The sequence below is a fragment of the Coturnix japonica genome, chromosome 5 (assembly GCF_001577835.2).
Source record: "Coturnix japonica isolate 7356 chromosome 5, Coturnix japonica 2.1, whole genome shotgun sequence".
In the NCBI taxonomy this organism is placed as follows: Eukaryota; Metazoa; Chordata; class Aves; order Galliformes; family Phasianidae; genus Coturnix; species Coturnix japonica.
This window is the reverse complement of record NC_029520.1, coordinates 30,403,202-30,425,577: the sequence shown is the minus strand read 5'-3', so window position 1 is coordinate 30,425,577 and position 22,376 is coordinate 30,403,202. Positions and strand designations below refer to the sequence as shown.

The window sequence follows — 22,376 nt, the reverse complement described above, 5'->3', positions numbered from 1 at the left end:
GGGGGTGAGAAATCCAGCTGGAGCAGTGAGTCTGAGCTTTCTTCCTCTAGATTCTCAATTCTACAGGATAGAGAGCAAAGTTTTCATGTTTTTTATGCTAAAAATCCTTAGCTTGTGCTCTGTCTGGGACCCTCCTGTTGTAACTGTCTTGCATACAATCTGATGGGCTCTGGCTCATGATGAATGTGTTTTCAACCCCCTCGTTGAAATATACCACAAAACAGGCTGCTATTTGAAGAATGTCTAACAGCCAAAAGTCAGGAAAATCACTATAATTTTATTTCCATATTATCATTTGCATATGTGGCTACCCAGACTTATACAGTCTGTAATTAACAGTAAATAGGCAGAAATCTTTAGAAAAATATTCTAATAATTTCCTTGTGGCTGTCTGACTCCCTTCCCGTCCGCCTTCGTTACTATGTCAGATCTGCTCCTACTTCATCCTACAAGGAAAGCTCCATAAAAGCTATGCAGTTGGATGTTAGTCTGGAAAATGAGCTTGGCTGGAGTGGGATCCTGGCTGCAGCAGGTCTGGCTGCAAGTGGGGCTGACCCAACGCTTGTTTCCCTCATGTGCTTTCTCCACTGGTTGTCCTCCTCCAGCTATTGGATCCAGGCTAAGCTGATGTGGAACAGGTCAAAAATGTCAGTCCAGCTGGTGACTACTCCTTGATATCAGGATGATCCTGGGTCTTACCACTTTCCTAAGAATAAAAAAAAGCTTACTGGCTCCAATCAATACTCCCATAACAGTAAAAATACTAAAAAAAATATACTAAGTAGTGTTTGACTCTTTAGAGAAATAGTTCCCTTACATAAATTTCAGGAAGTTGTCATTTATTTGGGTGGTATGACACTCAACCTATGACCTAAATTCTATTGTGTTTTGATGACATTCCCTAACTTTCATGGCAGTCCTACCTAAATCACATTTCAGTCATGTTGTCTTCTGCTAAATTGCAGATAATAGCCCAGAGAACCTAAGAAACCTTTAAGTGATCAGAAATCTAGAAATAAATCCACTGTCACTTTTGCAAGTAAAACTTTATCATAAGACTGTAGATCTGATTTGTTGAGTCAACTTGAGAGCTGAATTGTTGTTTCTACTGACATAAGATTAATATTAGAAGAGAAGGTGTCAAGCGTGGGAACATGAAGGGTGAATAGGTACAACAGCAGTTAGTGCTAGGTATTTCCAAAGTTGGTAAAGAAGCTTTGTATTTAATCTGTTATTCAATACGTATGAATGTTACCTTTCTTTCGAAGGTAAATTGCAAGGCAAATTTAGAAGAAATACTTTGAAATAAGTATACTTTTTTTTTTTAAACTTATACTGAGGTTTAATGGAATCAAGTGTTTCAGACAATAGCGCACATGCTTATTTGATATCTGCAGGACAAGGGCTTCTTGGTTCAATTTGGGCTTTTTGTTTCCTCCTGAACCTCAGCATATAAAGTAAATAGGCTCTGGTGTTTTGTGCATTTTTTTTCTTTTCCTACTGTGTAGAAGGGATTTTCATGGCTTGGGAAATGCAGTTTTTGCCAGAAACTTTTCTCATCCAAACAGAACTGGCAAGTAGCCAAAAATGTGCTGATTCTTCTTTGGGTGTGAATTTTAATTTCCAGACGGCTCCTCTTAACTCTCATTCATGACCTTTCCTTCTCTCATCACCACTGTGAGCTGCCAGGGTGATGTCTGCAGGCCCTGTCCTAGCCCATGGAGCAGGTTCCGGGGGAAGGGGTGTGCTTTTTGTTGCAAGTAGATGCTGGGCCCCTGTGGGGTCTGGTGGTGGCCCACTGGGCCCACAGCTTGCCCATGGCTCTGTCTCCACTCAACAGCCTGTTTGATGGACAGATGAAAGACTGGCTACTCAGCATGCAGACAGTAGCACAGGTCACCCTACAGCTGAAAAAATGATAAGGATATTTCTACTTGATCAGCTAGAAACTTCCTTACACTCATGTGAATAAAAAGCCTTTTTTTCTTAAAAAAAAAAAAAAACAAAAAACAAAAACAAAAAAACACAAAAAAACACAAAAATCCCAAGACCAAAACAAACAAAAAAACCCACTAAAACAAAAAAACACAACAGCAACAAAAACCCAGCTTATTGTTACTCACTTAACAGTGTGAAGTCTGATCGTTTTGGAGTACTGTTTTTCCCTGGCAACAAGATATTTTTTAAAATGACAGATTGGCTGTAGGAGCAGGGTGGGGCAGGGTAAATATGCATGCTTCTTAAAATACTGAAGAACAGCTATTGTCCTTACAGTCCTGGTGTTAAAAATCATAATGCTGTTTGCTTTAAAGTTTGTTTTTTAAATGGTAAAGAATTCTGGCTTGTAAGATTTGCTCTTAGGCTGACAAAGGTAATATTAAGTTTTCAATATGACAATAGTGTATAGTGCATAGATCTTGATTCTGTATCACTGTGCCAGTATAATCTGTCTAAAACAGTGCTTGGTAAAAGACATTTACTTGAACGTGGACTCAAAAATCTGTGGCACAGTACTTTAAAAGCCTGCTTGCATATTGTCTGTTTCTTTAAAGGGCTTCTGTATTGTCTCGGGCTCCCCTGGAAATGCAGTAAGGATTCGTATCACATCTCCGTTGCCATAGCAACAGCAGTCTTTCCCATAATGAGCTGCATCATCTGAACTGATGTCACAGCATCATGCAGCAGGTCACACAAGGCACCTCCTAGTATTGCATCCTACAGATGTGCCGTAAACATCAAAAGAGGATGATTTGAACGGGACATGGTAAGTGTGAAATGCTGTGCTGTTCTTAATTGCACCATTATCTTTCCTGTTTTATAAGGCTTTCCTAATATGAGAATGTGTGGGTTTTGCCTTGTGAAAATCATTCTGAGAAAAGATGCTGCATGTCTAAATACTGTTTTTCAGGCAGATAGGCTAAAACAAAGGCCTTCAGAAAATGTATTCAATACATTGTCTTTGTATTTGAGATAATCTCTGAAGATTTGAAGAGAATGTGTTTAGATTTCATAATTCAATTGAAGTTGCTACAGTTTGATATGCTTAAATGGAAAGAATAACTATTTTAAGTTCTAATGCCATAAGGGTAGCTCATTTTTTTCCATGCATATGTAAGTATTTCTTTTATATTCAGCTTTTCTTTTAACCTGCTGTATTTTAATAACATCAATATAACCTATTTATTTTCAATGGCCTTCCATACCCAAATAGCACAGAAAATACCTCATGAACCAGTACAGAACAAGCAGCTGGCACAGTATTAATTTAAAACATGGTTTGGTTTTACCCTATTTCTGCTAGAATTCTTAATTTTAAGAAAAAAAATCTAAAAAAATAATCAAAACTGATACAACTGTCAGACAATAACCAGGTGTTTTGTAAGTACCGTAGCTTTTAGCTTTTCAGCTGTTTCTTTCCTGTGTTTTTTTAGTTTTTTATGCTGGTCTTTAATATGAATGTAATGCATTTCAGATCTATCATTTACTGGAAGGAAAGCAGGTTTTTTTTTTTTTTTTTTTTCCTGCTGCAACTGCAGTAAAAGGTGTAGCCAAAGGCTTTTGCTGTTCATAAAATAAGAATATGCATAAGTATAAATGCTTTTATGCCTGTAGTGGGAAGAAAATATGCATCTTTTATTTAGTGAATTGGTTAGAAATATGCCTATAATATTGAGAAAATCTTTGCAGTGTCCTATATTCATTTACTTTGTATTAATATCTCACTTCTGGAGGCCAGGATGATTTTGCTAAACCTAATCTTGCTGGATGGCATATAGCATTGTTTAATTGGTTTTGCATGTTTGAAAGGTTCGATCTTTCAGCTGCTTGCTTTTAGAAGGAAAGAAAAGACCAGACACGTGTCATTTTAATTGATCAATATGTCCACTAGGAATTAGGGAGTGGTCTCTGACTCTGTTCTGCCTGTGTAGCTTATTTGAAAAGTGCATCAAGAAAAGAAATAGCAGCTACTAATCTTCTATTGGTGTCTGTATTTTTGGTCACTTTTACTTGATAAAGTATGGAGTGGCAAATTTAGTGAGATTTGATTACCCTTCACAGGGATAGAGATGATGGGCTTATCTGGCAAATCTGGAATGGAGCTTCTATATTTTAATTAGACAGCTGCACTGCTCATAGCCTATTTTCAGCATGAACTGAGTATGTTTGTTCCTCTCCCCTATTAAAAAACACAACACAAATGTTTGTAAATGTACACTATAATTATAGTTTCTTTATTATCTGTGAGGCATTTTACATTATGGAAGTATCAGTCCTCTGTTTGTGGCAATCTCAGCAGGCAAACTCAGAAGGCATGAGTAAGCAAGGGGAAGGGAGGGATTGCTGAGGTCAGAAGGGAGTTGTTGATCAATACATTTAAGTTGCCGCTTTAGGGACCATTTTGTAAGGAGTGCTCATAAGATGTGCTTTGAAATATTATGCCATTATTAATATTGGTGTGTTTCGTTAGATTTACATATGGCAGGATTATTACAAGATGAAATGTGAGGGGGAATGTTGAGGAAAGACTTCTGATGGTACCCATGAACAAATGGTCTGCTATGAAGTCTGTTGTGCAGACTGTCTTCTTTGTTTTCTTTTCATTATTAGTAAAATTATCTTATTTTCCTAACATATATATACATAGGAACTGCAGAGTGTTACTCTATACCACTCCCTTCTCACAGCATTGTTTGCCCTGAGAAACACTCACTAGTATTGGAGCTGTGATGACATTACTAGTGATGTGGTGAACGTTTCTGCAAATAATGGCTTCAGCACTGTGCTGTTCATTTTTGTACAGGCCCAAGTATTTTGCTGAGGTCTGTATGAGGACACGGAAGAGTATGGAGTGATGAAGAGGGTCGTTGTTATTAATTATAAATGTTATTGTCTGTGTCAGACCATGACTGAACATGTGTAGAAACACTACAGATGCAGTACAGTTTTGCTTCCTGTTTAGGTATATTCATAATTTGGACAATTGTGTGAGACAGTACTCAGCAACAGTCAGGTTGTATTCCTTTAAATTTTGTTCTGCTGCTAGATTTACTGAATCATTCTTACCAAAGGTAAAACATGTTGAAAATGCACATAAACCTCTTTAAGTAACTGAATTTGGATGGCCTGACCTGATAGACTTCTTTGTATGTGCGGATTTATACTGACATGTGGTTGGATACTGATGTATATTCGTAAACTGAAATGATGTGTTTAATGTTTGCTATGATAAAATCTTTTATCATAACATGAGTTAAATATTTTTTTACATAGCATGGAACGAGCATAGAGAGAGAAACAGAAGCTTGATTCTTCCCAAAACAGTTGTGGGATTTGATGGCAAGATCCGACTCCTACAGTGGAAGTTGGTACAGTTGGATTTGTTTTGTCAGTATACAACAACTCAAAACCTCCTGAACAGCAGATCAGGACATATCTTCCTCTATGGAAGAAAGCAGTCATTCTCCTCTAAAGCTGAGGGAGCCCTGTGCTTTAGACTTAATAAACCTTGTGTTGTGCAGCAGTAGAATAATGCTGGGTAGGTGTCAACCCCATGGATCTGGAGTGGTTCTATGTCCAGAAACTCATCCCTTCAAATTGTAGGAGTCCTTCATCAGAAGAGTTCAACGCATTTATTAAATCTGGCGGCCTTCCAAAATGACAGTGAAATATTTTCTTCAAAATAACTTAATTAAAACACAGAACGTGTTTTTCTTTTAACTTGTACTCTTCCGTAAAAATTACTGCTGTGTCATGGGAGAAATACTGACAGCATTCTGGGCTTGGTGTGTGTTTGCTTTTTTTTGTGGTATCTTTTTCTTCTGAATGCTAGTAGCTTTAGAAAAAGGTATGGTTATCCAGAGTATCTGTATTTAAGTATTGTGTTTAAAAGAACAGAAATTATGTAGTAAGAGGTGTTTGAATTGTTTTGAAATGCTGCATTTATATTTTGCATCACAAGTTTGGCCTGTACATGCAGTGAAGTGTCTGCACTAATGAGATTGTATTGGCATTAGTAGGATAAAACTAGGGTTGAAAGGCAACTTTAAAGAATCACCTTGCAACTAATTTATGTCTGAATATCAATATTTCAGTTGACAAAGAGGGAGAAAGGTGTCTTTTGCTGAAAGGAGCTGCACATCACAGAAGATTCCAGTAGCAGGAAGTAAGGAAAATTGTGTACGTTGCTCCTATCAGAAGCTGTTTGAGCTGGGCCAGGTTTTTCCTGACACAGGAAGAGGAGGAGTGAGGAAAAATCTGGGTTTGATGGAGATCCAGGGGAGTCTGGATTGCCACTCTATGCCCTGGGGAGTGGGATGTGTGGATGGGCAACCATGTCTGATGTCAGAGTTGTGACCCAACAATCCCCTGGGAAAGGCAGCCACCACCCATCACTTCTCAGCTTCTATAGGCTTCAGCATAGGGAAGGAAAGACCACAGCTGTGCTTCTAATTTGAACATTTTTTTTATAGAGACATTTTCTGTGTTATGGTTTAAAGACCTTCTCTCCCTTGTTTGCTAGGTGGGCACCTGTCCTATTATTCAGTTACCTAAAGGCTTGGGGGGTGATTTTCTTTCTTATGTTCAGTTTAGTATCTATCATTTTCTATTGACTCTAAAACAACAGCACTGTTTTCCTTTCCTCCCCCAATCCCCATCTCCCTTCACATCCTTAAAGTCAGGCATAAAAAAGTGTAATGTAAATTGAGAAATTGGCTTGGAATTGTTGTTGTGGCTTTTCACTACATAAACATCTATGCTGTTGATAAGGTCCCATGCACCAAAAAGGTCCTCAGCAAAGTTATTTAAGAGTACCAAAATGTGTTTTCCTGAATCAAAAGGTTTCTCATTTCCAAAATGCTTTCAAAGAAGCTTTGCTTCATGAAGAAGAGGAAATGAGGGTGGTAGAGAAAAGTAAAACTACTTACAGATAGTTTCTCCCTTCCCCTTTTGTGGTTGAAGCTTCAAATGTCTAAACTCTTGTGTGTTCTGAATCCCAGCAAGGCTGACTCAGCTATGCATCACTCCAAGGTCAAAAAACTCAGTTCTGTGCAGTTTACAGTGTCTGGCATTTCCCAGCAATACCCTTAAAGCCAGGAATTTTCTGCTATGTGTGAACTCTCACTTCTCATGGCACACGTCTGATGCAGGGTTGCTCTGGCCAGCTTGACTGAAGTGCATCTCCTCTTGTTTCTTGTCCAGTATTTAATCACTGTGCCAGACAATGAGAGGCTTGTCCCTCTGGTCAATGAATGTCTCCAAAGCACCTAGGAAATAAGAATTTATTTTTTCTTAATTGCAAGTGAGTTGTTCCCATGCTGTGGAGTAACTGTTGTGTCCTGCAGAAAGAATTTATCTCAGGGCTAGGATTGGAGGATGAATCTTCTGAGCTGTAAAAACACTTTACCACTTTTGCCTGCTTTATGGCTTCTGCAACTGTCAAGAGCGCCCAGTGCTAGCAGTCAGTGTTCCAGTGGCTGATGGCTAGGGGGGAACTGGGGAACCCTTTGTGTGGCTGTCAGGTATCTGCAAAGTGGAGCATGGATTCAGAAAAGCTCGTGTCCTGAAGCTGTGGCACACCTAATGCCTTCCTCATAAGCCTTGGGTACATGCTCGTATTTATTTTGTCTGTAGTTCAGAAATGTGTGCTCTCTTTGGCAGAGATATTCATCCTGAGAGTGAATTCTAGAAGGAATTCAATATAGAAATAGAAGGCTCTATGAAATAGATTTCTCAACCCCCACAGTACAGGGTCTTTTGGGAGTTGACATACTTAAAGTCTGCCTTTGATAAAGTTAGGTTGTACTAAAGAAAGCCATGGCTTTTATGTGAGAAAGCAACTAGCCGCAATAACTAGATTTCTTCTCAGTTTAATGCTAACATGTATATCTTTCTATTTCAAGAGATGCCCCTTACTAATTGTAAGCTAGATACTGATGTAGTTTTAGGGCTAGGATGAAGACAAAACTGCTTCATGAACTGTCAAAGAATAATGTAAATTGTATACAACTTCATGTATGAATAAGAGGTATGTATCTGAGTAGAGAACAAGTTCTGTCGCTTTTTATTTTTTTTCTTTGCTGTGATTTCTTGGTATGACTTCTTTCTTGTTTTTTTGCTGTGTCATTTCCAAAGCATTTTCTCTCTGGATTAAAAACTTGAAGCTGAGTTTCTTCTTTGATATTAAAACTCATCCCACCTCTGTAACTCCTCCTTGAAATTTACATTAGGCTTTCGCTTCTTATTTTCAGCTCCTGCTCAGTTCTATTACATATCAACTTTCTCTACATCTTGCTTCTTCAGCCTTCTGGTCCTCTATGTTTCCTTGGTAGTTACTCTTATACACAGCTACCATTCTTTTTTTTTTTTTTTAAATCCCTCACAGAGGAGAGAAGAAAAAAATTTCCTCTAGACTGCCTCTAAAAAGTAGTTTATGAAGAGTTAAATAGAAATCTGGAGGGACGTTTTGTGTATTACTGTGCTTTAAAACAAAACAATTCAGGTATCTCCAGCAAAGTCTGAGTACAGACCGTAGGAGCTGTGCATGTGTGTATGTGTTTTTCTATTTGAAATTCTGATCCCTTTTCTGAATGGTTTCTTTTTTAAAGAAGAATTTCTGCTCAAAGGATTGAGTAACTTGCCCAGCTTTCTTGAAAAACCTCTGTCAGGCTGGGGGGAATAAGCTATTTTTCTCATCTCACTATACTACTTGAGGAAAAAACGATTCTGATTTTTCTCTTCCTAATTTACTAAGTTTGTTCCCATTACTTTTTTTCTGGGGGTTGTCTTTTCCTATGTATTTCTAGTCTTATGGGTAAGACTGTCTTGTATTGTAGATGTATTAAAAAGTAGGACTTGAAACAATATTTGCTACCTGCTCAAAATTAGGATGCTTCTTAACGTGATTAGCTTGGGTCATTCTAGACTTTCAAGAGTGGAGAATCTGCTTCCAGTTATTCTAGGCAAGCATTGGCCTCATTATTTGTGTGATGTTAAACAGTATTAAAAATCCACTGCTTTGTTGCTGGAAGCTGCAATTACTTAGCTGGTGACAGAAAAGAAAGAGTTACCTGTGTCCCTTACTCAAAACAAAACAAAAGCATTGTAGAGCACTTTTAAGTTGTGAGGGGAAAAAAAAGGTATTTCCTTCTACCAGCTAGATAAGTGCTGGTCCTAAGCTCAACAGGTTGCTGCTGTAAAATACTGTTAAGGAAGTAAGTAAAGATATTTCAACAAAATGGATTTAAAAGATAAAACTATAAGACCAAAATACTTGCCTAGTGAAATACTAGTAGGAGGATGGAATGTAAAGAGTAAGACCATAGCTGCTTGTAACTAAGCCCACTGGTAAGTTTGAACCAAGTGACTTGTGTTGCACTTCTCCTTTTGATAAATGTGTACAGATTTCTGTCAGATGTTTGATAAGGACTGATAAAACTTACATGGTGAATTTAAACAACAGCAACAAAAAGGAGCTGGATATTGTCACATTTGAGGGCTGTGTTAAGACTTTTTTTTTAAGCTGATATTCCAAGGTGAGCCTTTTAGAGACTCAAAATGCAAGTTAGCAATGACTACACTAGTAAAAGATTTCTTTCAACACTTAGTTTTTGTCATGAAAAATTGTACATCAGAGCTGAGCTCTACTGATAAACTGGGGTCTGCTGAAAATGCTATTAATTACAGTACAACTTTTGAAGCTGTTTTATGTAGTTACTGCAGCTTACTCAAAATATCCAAGTATGTTTGAATGTGTTTAAAAACATCTATTTCAGCTAAGGAGGCCAGTTCTCTGGCTAAGGCAGGTCTGTACCAGCAAGCGTGTATCTGTCTTGCACTTTTAAGCTGCAGTGCTAGTCTCTGAAAACATGCCAAATTTTATTGGAATAATAAATTGGATTATGATTGCCACAAAAGCAAACACATGAAAAACCCACAGATTCAAGTAGAGAAGGCTACTGTCTGTCAGACTTCAAGAAGTCTCAGGTATGCTGCTAAGGCAATGACACAGCAGATAAGCAAGTTGCCATTTTAAGGGTCAGCTATTAGAATGCATAGTTTGAATTTTATGGCTTCTTAATGTGCTATTCAGCCTTGCTTCTTCTCAGAACTTTGTCTTAACACTTTGTTAGGTCTTTAACAACAGCATCCCAGTTTAGTTCCTAATGATCTCATGTACTGATAACTTGGAATATAAAGTAGAGCATTTTGGAGTTTTTTTTTGGTTTGTTTTTCATGTGGAAAAGGTGGTGTCAATATGCCTTGTGCACAATGTAAAACCAGGTAGTACATTGGCCACACTGCTGACTGTTGTTTGAGAAGGAAACAGTTTTAACCCTCTGAGTGCTGAGCACCTGTTTGCAATGTAATAGCTTTATTAAGTAACCTTTTAAATAAACTGAAAGGCTTGTACTTTAGTTTTCTGGGAATTATGCAGTAAGCAACTTTTCTTGGTTTCATAGTGCTATTTTGAATGAATCAGACAGTTTCATTTGCTGTTTCCAACTATGAAACTTTGTAACTTTTAAAGTCTCAAAGGTCAAATGGGATAAACCCCCCTCAAATCCCTGTTGCTTCCTTGAACCCTTGGGCAATATGGAGAAAAATGTTTTCAGCATGTTGAGGGCATGAGTGGTGAGTTACACTAAACACCATTACTAGATTAATGTTTGGCTAAAGTAAGATCTCAGCTGTTGTCCATTCTACATTTTTCATGCAAATGTACTGAAACTGCTACAATGACTTCCTGGATTTGAATCTTGCTGTAGTGTGATATTGAGTGATAGCTAGTACAGGAAGTGGTGCTACGCTGTATGTGTGCTAGGTGACACTATGGTCAGTTTAACTATGTGTGTGTGTACATGTGTGCACGCATTCAGGCAGAATAGGGTGGCCAGAATGGCATGACTGAACACTGGCAAAGAGCAGGTGGATATGGGTGCTGAAGGTAAAGTGTGAAAATCTAAAGTAAGCAATCTAGAACTTGGGATTATTTATTTATTTATTTATTTATTTCCCTCCTGAAATAAAGGATTAAACAGTAGAAGACTTAGATCTGCTATCAAATGTCTGGAAAACTGGGTGTTATTGACAATAAAAAACCTTGCAGATGTAAGTAGCAAGTGACAAACTGCTAAGACTGGTTAATTGAAAGTAAGAAGAGCTTAATTCTGTAATTAAGTTATGGACAGAGATCTCCACAGGCTTAGTCAATACTGACAGAAAGGTGGAAGCACCTGGTCTATATAGCTCACGGGCATAAATGCATATCACTCTGTCATAAATACACTTTTTCCTTTCTTTTCCAGAAAAGAAATCCCACAAGCTTTTTCTGTGATCTTGAAGGACTCCTTTCCCTAGTCAGGGCTTGACAGAAGTATTGCACAAAAAGCTGTTTTCTTGGTGACTGCTGACTCATTGAAACACCTATTGCTGATCTTCATGAAATCCGAGGTTATTTTTGGTCAGAGAGCAAACAGCCCAAAATAGCTAATGACTGATGGATATGCATTAACCTGAGCTGCAATTTACACAGAGCTAACATCTGTTCTGAATTTGGCTGATCCCTAGCTTCTGGAGATGTCTTTATTTGCCAGTCTAATAAGCACTCATTTATAGAAACTGGATAGCTGTAACTATCAAGCGAGCTTTCAATCTATATGCCAGTCTGTCAGCGTATATGGCAAGAATGACATCTTAAGAGGGTTAAGAATTAAAGTAGGTCCCACAGTAAAACTGTATTGATTTCACTGTTTGGACTTCCTTTACACGTGTACTTACATGTATCTTTGATTTTCATTTTCATCTCTTAAGTTGTATAACAAAATAAAAAATCAAACACTAAGGGCACGTGTGTAACATGTAAGTAAAGCAAGAGAATGATCTTTTATTTATTTTTTTTTCTTCTTGGTAGCTTTTATACAAACCAATTTCTTATGGTTTTAACTAATCCCTAACAAGTTTGGGTTCTGGGCAGTGAAATCTAATCATGTGTTTTAAAAAAAAAAAAAAAAAAATCATTTCCTGATATGCTTAGCATTTTCATTGATATGTGAGAACCATACTTAAGGCAGAATTTGTGGACAACCACCACAAACCTGGAATATGCAAAGAGATATTTCCCCTCCTCCACATCCAATCTGCAAATTATAAATTCTGTAAGTGAAACTTGATAGCATTTGGAGTCAGGAAATATGCTTGTGTGGCAGGGTTCTTGTGTTTTGTTTTTAACAGTATTTCCTTAGACTGGAAAAGGCCTCAGGGGTTACTATTAGCCTGTCTTGGGCTGATTAGCATTAGGTGCTTGAGTACTGTTGCATTTGCAAAATAACTTATTCTAACAATCTTGTGGAAGGAAGCCTGGGATTCTGCTCCTCCCTGCAGAGAGCCCAGAGAATAATAATTTTGGTAGATTAAATCTCTCTGAGAAGAAATAATAGATGTATAGAATCCTTAAAGGTAGTTATCACCTGGACCAAGATCCACAGTGATTTCTTGTTTTTCTCCAGTCTTCTCAAGTGTTTACTGAAAGTGAGGGAAAATATTATCTGAGTTATGACACTTTAAGCCTTCTTCATCATGCTGGTGGTTCATAGCTACAGACTGCACCACAAGCAAAACTTATCCTTTTTCTTAAATCCAGAATTGGACATCTTTATAGGTATAACTTAAATTTAAGACAGAAATACACTTGTAATAAAAAGGCAAAGGTAAATATCTTTTTTCTTTGTCATTGTATGTTTTGAGAAATATAAAAACAAATGCTTGTTTACAAAGTTATGACTTAGTAAATGAGTTTATATTACTTGATTGAAAGGAGTTGCAATTGTGTTTAATAAACAAATGAGCATGAGTAATTAAATAGAATGTAAAACATGTAGTAGGAATTGAAACAATTTTCAGAAGGAAATCTGAATAAGTAATCCTAAAAGGTTTTCACATAGAAATCAAATACTCTGCAGTATAAGCATTTATGAATGTCTGTAATCAATAAATTTCAAACTTGGCTTTACTTGAGCAGTCTTTTTTTTTTTTTTAAAGCATTATAATAATAATGCCACAGAATCCAAGTTAGGTTTGAATGGATTGAAATAGGCAATTCTTAATAACTCTTCCATTCACCCGAATAGCTCACTGCATGTGCCGGAGGTATTAGCTTTTTGTCTCCAAGAAGCAAACCTAGAACATATTGAAACACATTAAGGATAAGTTGATTCTTAGAAAAGTGTACAAGTAAAATGTAAGCTTCTAAGGAAGAGATGTTTTGTTTTCTTTTTAAATAAGAGGAAGAGAGCCAAGAAGGCATAACAGTACTTTAATAATTCCTAGGCTTTGCAGTGTGATGATTCCTCCTGCTGTGATGAGGAGGAAGACTATAAGCTCTCTTAAGAATATTGCTGTGCTGAGTCTGGAAGGAGAAGAGTCAGCAGCGTAGCAGCAGTTGGTGCACAGCTATTCAGTGATGTTTGGTTTAGTTATTACTCATGGTGATCATGTCTGCTTCTGAACTTGTTCTGAACAACCCAGTAACATTAGCACAAAGGTGCTCTTGTGCTAATGATGATCATCTACCTTTGCCCTCATCCCCTTTTCACTGAGCACTAATATCACATCTGGGTTTAAAATTCATTTTTTCAAGTTCGCAACATGCATTATTTGCCATAATCTTACCCAATTTGAAGTGTATTGTCTCTAGCTGCAATTTTTGGAGGGCTGTAACAAGTTTTAAAGTCTAAAGATACCAGAATTCTGAGGAAAGTGTCACATGCTTCATAGATGTGTGGCTTTATTTCAAAAAGCAAGATTTCTGTGACTTGAAAGTAAAATTCAAATGTTCATTGACATTTACATAGAAGGCCCATGCTTCTTGATATTTTGCTATCAATTCCTAATACCAAATTGCAGTGTGAAAGTTTCTTGTATAGGAAATCAAATTTAACATCAGTTGTTAGTGGTTGCTTTGAGTTAAGCGTGATGATGAACTTAAACTATGAATTTAGAAGTGTTAAATGTGAAAGCCTCAAAGAATCAAGTCATGTTTTATAACAAAGCACAGATGATGGCAACAAAGCTTGTTCAGCTGCTGAGGTTGTTCAACCTCACTTGAGACAAACCAGCAGTGTGGCCTCTAAATAGAAGTTTCTTTTGTAGATCCTATAAGAAAACAAACTGACCAGAGTACTGTGGTCTGTTTTGGTACTGTTGTTCTATTGTTATAGTTGTTGTTGTTCTTCTTGATGTTGTTGGAAAGAGACACTTAGCAGATGAAGTTATGCAAAGATGCATACAGAAGTCCAGACTATCTCCTCCCTGCCCCAAAACATGTACTGTGTATGTCTGTCTGCATGTCTGCGAAGGAGTTGTACTGTGCTGGCAGGTATTTGAGAGATCTGTGATTGAGTTCATTTATGACTTTAAAAAGCATGACTAACTTCTCCCCCCATCAGTTATTAACAGGTCAAATTCTTTTTTCTAAAGAAATTTTCTATAGAAAAATATTCTGTTTTCTGAAGCTTGGTGCAAACATACTCTGACTGCAAGGGAACTTTCTCTCTTTTGGAGATGTAGAGAATTTCAACTTTGTGAAGTCCATCTGAATTGTCATGTTTCAAATAACTTGTGAGAAAATGGCATTGTATGTACAAAGAAATAGGACCCTGTCTCAAGTGTGCGCTTTCCTCCAAGTACAGAAGCTAATTGCTTCAGTGAATAGGATGAAGGGGCTTCTGACATACTTCCTAGCTGTGACAGCTGTGAAGGTACCTAGATGGTACTTTCAAACTCCCTCCATTAACACAGGAGATAGTGTATGAAATGCTTCCTCTCGGAAAAGTTATTTCCTGGCTGTGCATTGAAAAGAAGTCTGCTGTGTAATGTTGCTTCCCTTTGATCCCTTTAGTATGTTTGGAGAGGGGAGACTTGAAGAGGCAAGTGCTGTGCACAGGGCGTGCTTGTGATTTAGGGACACCCTGCGGCCCTGTGAAGAAAATGCAGAGAGGTGGCTAAGAACAGCCCAGCTGGTGAGTGTTACAGAGAGAGTAAATGGCAGGAACAGAGGGTTTGGTAACAGCTAGCTCAAGTTTAAAAGGGGGAAATAGATGGAGACGGAGCATTGAGGGGTGCAGGTAGTGGGAAATAGCGGTGGTAGGTGGACAGCAGGAATAAATTATCTCAGTGGTCTTTGCCAATGTCAAGGAGTCTGTGAGTGGGTTTTAACAAGTTGAAGGAGAATGAGGTAACAGTTGATATAGCCTGGCCACGAGTTAAATGCTGCTTAAAGGCTCCACAGGCTCCAACTTCTATTCACCTCCTGTCAAAATAACATGAATGCTGCAAATTCCTCTGAGGCCATCTAATGGGTATGGTGCGCTATTTCCAGTCATACTGGGAACAAATATAAGACGTTTAAAGCACAGTACGCAACAAAATATATCTAATGGCATTATCCAGTACAGTTAGAGCATGCAGCAAATGAATCAGCAGTGGTTTAAGAGCATAATAATAAATTTTACTTTAGCTAAGCAAGCTCATTTCTTAAATCCTTGGAGGCTCTGCAGGATGTCTTAATGCTCTTTTGTGATGTGGATATTTCCTCAGTTTAAAAACTGGACTAAGTAGGTTCATTTTGCATAACTTAGAAAAGATCTTTCATACGGTAATGATTTTAGGTCGGTGCTAAGCTAGACCAGATGTGGAGGAATGATTTAACAGTGAAATGCTGCATATCCTATTACAAAGCTTTTTAGGCCTGTATACATACCCTCACAGCAGTATGTTTGCGATTAATAGTAAGTCCTTAGTACATAGCTATAGGTAAAAAAAAAAATAAAAATCCATAGTGCTTCCACCACCGTTCACTGATTTGAGACCTTTGAATTAATTCATTAGGAAAACAATTTGTTGGAGTCATCTGTAGTTAAGAATAAGCTGATAATTGTATCATTGTTATCCAGAAAAATATTCCATCCATCTGTGCTATAGAGGTTAACAGCAAACCATAATAAAACCTGAATGGTACTGAAACCATAAAATAAACCTATCTTTCTAAGCAGAAGGAAAGAAGGTGAGGATGTAGACAGCTGTTAACTAAGGGTCTTTCTCTCAAAAATATCCCCAGTAGTTTTTATATTATAAACTACTCACAGCTAAAATGCTGAAATTATTGACTTGAGATTCTGAAAAAGAAAAGATAATTTAGCAACCTTTCTACTTGTCAGTATTTAAGATAATGGTGTGATATTTAAAGTGATTATTCACATGCATTCAAGGAGTGCTGAAATGCAGGTTGCATTGGAACCCTGTCCTCTGCTCTTCACTTTATTTGTATAGGCAGGAGTTTGGTAGTCCAAGATATTATACAAACTCAATGACAGATCCTTTGCTGAATGTTATGAGGGTGTTCTGTCATTTAAATAATGAATATATTATTGCCTGTGTTTTCTCCACTGTTAGTTTTGTCTGTCTGAATGCTTTGCCACAGATTAATAAAACAAAATTTAGGTGGATAATTATATAGTTGAAACGATATCCATATATCTATATCACACTTACGTCTTATTTCTTATTGATGATTCTATCTATACAATAAAACAATAGATTCGTTTCTATATTCATTTCAGCATCATTCCACATATTAAAATGTTTCTTAAAGATATGTTCTGTGATTTAAAGTGAACTGAAAAAATAAATATTTTCCCTGGCTTAGCAGAAAGTTAAAAACTTAATGTAAAGAATAGGTTGATTGCATCTACAAAACCACAAACTGCTAATACAAACTGTGTTGGTTTCTGAAAATACTAGTAACTTCCTTCTGGCTTGGTGCCCAATTTAATCAATGCTGACTTTGCATCCTTTATTAGACATTTGTTTTCCTGAATTACGAAGTAGATCATCGTTCGCTATAGTGATCTAATAAAAACCCAAACGTAGCAATATGCTTAATAAAGCTAGATGTAATAAAGGTAGATCTTTAAAACAGTTGTTAAAGATGGCAATTAGAGTTATAACATAAAAGACATCTTGTGTGTGGGAAGCTGAAGTTCACAATTTTACTTAGCACAGTTTTGCTCTATTTTGTGAATACCATATATGGTTGGCATGCATCTTTAATATTCAAGTGTTTTCTTTCTTTCTTTTTTCTACAGAGAAATACTTTTTTTTTTTTTTTTTTTTTTTTTTTCCCCAATAGCTTGAAATCTGTTCATGGTAAAAAGATATCAGAAAGTATATACTAGCTCAGTATCCTCAGTATATAGTAGAAGTGTAACTAATAGATCTACTCAAGGACTATAGTGAGACCTACAATATTTGTAATAGAGGCATGATATAATTTAAAGGTCCTTACCTCTCTGAAGGTAAGAAACATTGCTCAGATTTTTTTTTTCAGAAACTTAAAAAGTCTGTTCTTCCTTTTATGATAAAGCTTATTGCAGTTGGTTCATTAAGAGATATGTGTCATATCAAATAATCTCAGTGCATTTTATATAATTTAACGTTTTTTTTTTGTTTTGGTTTGGTTTTTTTTTCCCCTCAGAAATATGTGCTGGGAATGATTTGTGGTTCTTTGTATTTTATGATATTTAAAACAAAAAAAAATTAATTGAATTTCATACTTTAATGACTTTATTCTGAAGACTTTTTTTACTATATGTAAATATGAAATCCCCAGTAATGGCTGTGCTGTGAAGCATCGTAATAATAGCTGGTCAGAGTAGGAAGATGGTGGAAAAGTTGAATAGTTTATTTCTTTGTAGGGATTTTCTTGTTTCAAAGCTGGTCAGTCTTCTTAAAGGTTAATAAATAAATAAAAATCCTGTGAATTATAAATGGATTGGCCTAAATCTTTGTTTGAGCCTCCAAACAATCTGGGATTTTATTTATTTATTTATTCTGAGGGACGGGGTGGAAGCTTTGTCCTACTATTTTTTATTTTTATTTTTCTCTCTCACTACTTTCTGCTTTTGGAAATTGTGAAGTAATATGAGACTTCTTCCTTGTGGCATTTTTGACCTGACCCAAATAAAAAAATATCAGAAGGCACCATATTTCTTCTGGTGCCTGCTGCTATGCTCTCAGTTTCACTTCTCTCCTAAGTTTCTTAAGTCAAGGAAGCTTATTACCATGGGAAACACTGGGCTGGCTACTGGGTGTAAGGAGGATTGCTCCTAATGTTATGCTCTCTTGAGTCTTAGACAGTCATTCAGCAAAATTTAATTCTGTTAAAATCTAGAAAGCAGATATAATTTTGGGACTGGAACTTAAAGATTTATTTTTGTATTAATTCCCATTATCTTTCATTCACAGTTCTTTTGGTTTAATACTATGAATTAAAAAGGTAATTGGTGCTGCTTAGTGAATGAACTGAGACAGGAAAAACAACAAGAAATGCAGTCTAGAATTAAAAGCATTGATAATTGAACTAGCAGTTTAAATCTATAAGTCATCTAGCACTTGATAACTTCCATTACTGTCAATAGCATCAATGTAGATTTCAGTGCATCGCTCTTTATGGAGGACTTAAAATGAAATCCCTTAGAAAGCTGGAGAACTGGATCAGTAGGGAGGGCCCTTTAATAGTTGGTTTGGAAATTGTACAGATCTTCAGCTTCCTGTTAAACTGCCATTCTGACAACTCCAGATAGGGTCGTATTTGAGCTGCGTCTGATGAGAGCTTGTGAAGCTTGTCTTGGACTAAAAATATGCTCTGTGTTTTGGCACACTTTACAAGATGTACTTCAGTGAGTATCAAGATATGAACAAGTGAAGTTGGAGTAATGCACCACTGTTCTTAAAAACTGGCATTTATATTTGCTGGAATCTCAGTATGAGTCTGGTGCTGGCATTTCTATAATGAAATGTAACCTAGAAACCCCAAGATTCACCACGTGTACTTGATAAAACTGCACTAGATAGTGTATAGAGCTCAGGCAACTAATGCAGTAATGCCATGTTAGTGGGTTACTTTGTTTCATAGAATTACTCAGGTTGGAAAAGACCTCAAAGATCATCAAGTCCAACTGAAGCCTAATCACATAGTATCCTAACTCTAACAATTCTCTGCTGAATTGTATGTCTTCTGAGCACCGCATCCAAACGTCTCTTAAGCAGGAGCCTATTCCAGTGTTCATCTACCCTTTCTGTAAAGAAGTGTTTCCAACCTAAACTTACCTTGGTGCAACTTGAGGCCATTTCCCCTAGACCTGTCACCAGTGAGGAGATCTGCCCTACTCTCACTGTAAGCACCTTTCAGGTACTGGAAGAAAGTGAAAAGGTCTCCTCTCAGTCTCGTTTACCCCAGACTAAACTGCCGCAGCTCTTCACAAGCCTTGTTGAGGCAATACGTTTGTCAGTTGGATTTATTACTCGAGGAATGAGCTTGCTTTTGGAGTAATCAAACTTGTGATTTTGTGAGGCTCATCACTGCACCCTGCTGTGTAGAATGGGTGATTGCAATCTCTACATTGTGACTGGACCTGTTGCCTACAAGCAACTAAAGTAATGACAAAAGGGGTTCTTCAACTGTGACCACTATCTTTAGGTGAAAATTTGATGTAGACGAACCTTCATTTTTGGTGTTTTATCTTGCCAAGATAATAATAAAAATATAATAATAATAATTAAAAAAAAAATCACTTGCAGAGAACAAGGTTATCATAACACAAGCTGAATAAAGATTCATATGAATCTCTAATGTTTGCATGTCCATATGCACAGGTGCTACATGAGTTCTGGTATACTAAAAAGATTTCCTTATTTTAGAATCTTTATTTGATGAGATGGGTCATCATAGTTTGAGAAAAGCCTCTTTCTGTCATTTCATGGAAGGTGACAATTCTTCATTTTACCACCTGCAGTTTGGCCACTGGCAGATGGGGAATGGGTCAAACTCTCAAAAGCCATATGTTTGCTCCCGGTAGGGAGCTGAAGGAAGAAAGGATTGATTTAATCCTTATTACTGCAGGAGCAGCAGTGTGGAAGGTGGTGGAATTCTCTTAGGACCTTAAAAATTAATTCTAATTAAGGTAGAAAGTGAATTGGAAGGATGCTACAATAGAAGCAACTTTGTCTATATGTTTGTATGCCATCATAAGGAGTACTTTCTGCTGGTGCCTATTTACTGCTAAGCAGCTGCTGCAGCTTTTTCCTGGATCGCTCTTTCCCCAGCTGCTACGAGTACTGCCTCTCCTCCTCCCCCTCTTCTCACGGCTAAAGGGCATTGCAGTTTTCTCTATCCTGCTCAGCTGCAACCCAGCTCAGGTTCTTGTATTGCTCCAGAAGCTGGTCTAACTTGTTGTCATTTCCCTTTGTAGCTCCTGCAACAGCTTGCCCCTAGACATTTTTCTCTTGAAGGGATCTTGCTGCTGCTGGCACTTTTCCTCCTTGGCTATGTCTTGTTTGGACTGGAGTAGAGTTAAGTGAAAAGCAGTGTGACAGTACTTCATTATTCTGTCTGGAAGTGGAGGAGAAATCTTCTCCCTTTGTTACTGCATTCCAGCAAGGAGGAAATGCTGACCCTTTATTTACCTGAGATTGTAGGCTTTGACTCTTTTCTCAGAAACTGCTGTAACCAGTTTTAACTGCAAAAAAGGGTAAGAAATGATAAATGGATGTCAGGAATGACTGACCTGGCAGGACAGGGACCTTGTCATAGACAGAAATGATCCTGGTGGTAGCTGAGGGAGCAGTTGCACCAGAGCTTGGCCAGAAGTTTATTCTGTGCAAGGTCTGTGTTAGAAAAGAGGCTTTTCAGGATTCCCTTTTGAAGCATCCTATACTGTATGATGATTTATACAGAAATTAATCCCTAAGATTTTTTTTTTTCTTTTTAATTTAAAAAAGTGCTAAAGAACCTCAGTTGAATGGATCTGTCATTTCAACATTTGATGGTTCTTTAGATCTGCAGTACTGAGAAGATTTGAAAAATTCCTGATTTGAGTAGTGGAGTAGGTGATAATGGCTTTAATACTTAGGGTCCTTCTGAATCACTGGTGATGATGTCAGAAAGTGCATGTAATTAATGCATATATGATGTATGTCTCTGTACATTCTTCCTTCCTTGCACCAGTTGTTTGTTGCATGTTCGTTACTAATAGCAGCAGCCACAAAAAGTCAGAAAGCTTGTGACTTTTCCCAGCTTCAGTTCTCTCTTGAATGTTCATGAGGCAAGAGTGGAAGACTTCTTCAGGCTTTAATTTCAACAGCAAAATGAGATGACAACAAAAGCAAGTTTTGCTTTATATTGCAATTTAACTATTAACATACCCACCTGCTAGTTACTTGCCTTGCTGCAATAATTAATGTCTTCTAATTTTTCCTCCATCACTGTATTCCTCCAAAAATTTCAGTCATAAATCTGTCAGCACAGTGCATGTGAGCACCTGCCCCATGGCTTGTACTTGCCCTTTACTTGTTCCTGGAGTGTGATGGAGTAATAACTTTAGTGAGAAAAGTTTTGGTATTTTTGGATAACAGCGATGTTAAAGCCGTAATTAACTAGCAAGGTAACATTTATTCTGTTTAGAGGGAAAGAAGTGTTCTTTATCTTGAGCTTTTATTTTGTGCTTTTCCTCACTGCTGAAGCTCTATTCATATTAGCATTTGTAAGGCCATTGGTGTAGACTAGCCACTAGCATTTCAATCAGTGGTATCTATGTACTACTTAAACTAGCATAGAAACCAAAGTAGTGAACACGCTGACAATGTGCACGTATTTCTAGTCATGTTTGATAGCTATGTGCACAATGATGGCAATCCCAGGATGTTTTTTCTGTGCTTAAGCTATGCTGAATTCTCAGTATTCAAGTTGGAAGCTGGATTCCACCCAGGGCAGTGGTCTCTGACTCACCAAAAGAGTCAAGTGCTGAGAAACCACAGAAAACTGTGGTAAGTACAGGCTTGTATTTGCAGCCACAGCTGCGAGGCAGAATAGAGAACCAAGTGTATCTGAATATTCTGATAAGGTTGCAAGACTTAAAAGATCACCACCGGTAAGACTGGGAAATGAGATTAGTGTAATTATCCCACTTTGCCGGGAGAAGTTCCGGAAAGCGTTCTAGTGACAGTGAGTTTTAGTAGGAACAAGGTATGATTAAGAACTATGTTCAGCTAGGATCAAGGTTCAATTTGTTTCTCTTCATCTCTGAAGACAAAATTGAACCAGTTCTGCAAGTGGAGCAGATCAGTCTGCCTCTATTAAACTAATTGTGTCTAAGCATCAACCTCAAAAGGGCTTTTGCTGTCTGTTTTAAGCTTATTCCTTTACTTCCACTCTGGAGTCCTTTTATTTTTATTTTTTTTTCTTTTTTGTTCAGCCTGAAGTTTTGCAAAATTTGCTGCAAAATGTATTTATTTAACTTCATCCAGTAGCTATTTTGTGGTTG

At 37.3% G+C, this 22,376-nt stretch overlaps 1 protein-coding gene across 2 annotated transcripts in view; it reads left to right on the top strand.

The window, feature by feature from the left end:
- The window catches only part of AKAP6 (A-kinase anchoring protein 6), a 259,761-nt gene that overhangs the window by 5,304 nt on the left and 232,081 nt on the right, over positions 1-22,376 (top strand). For both annotated transcript variants that reach the window (XM_032444906.1, XM_032444905.1), the window contains exon 2: positions 2,553-2,764. The gene's annotated coding sequence lies outside the window, so the exon portion shown is untranslated. The remainder of the gene's footprint in view (positions 1-2,552; positions 2,765-22,376) is intronic.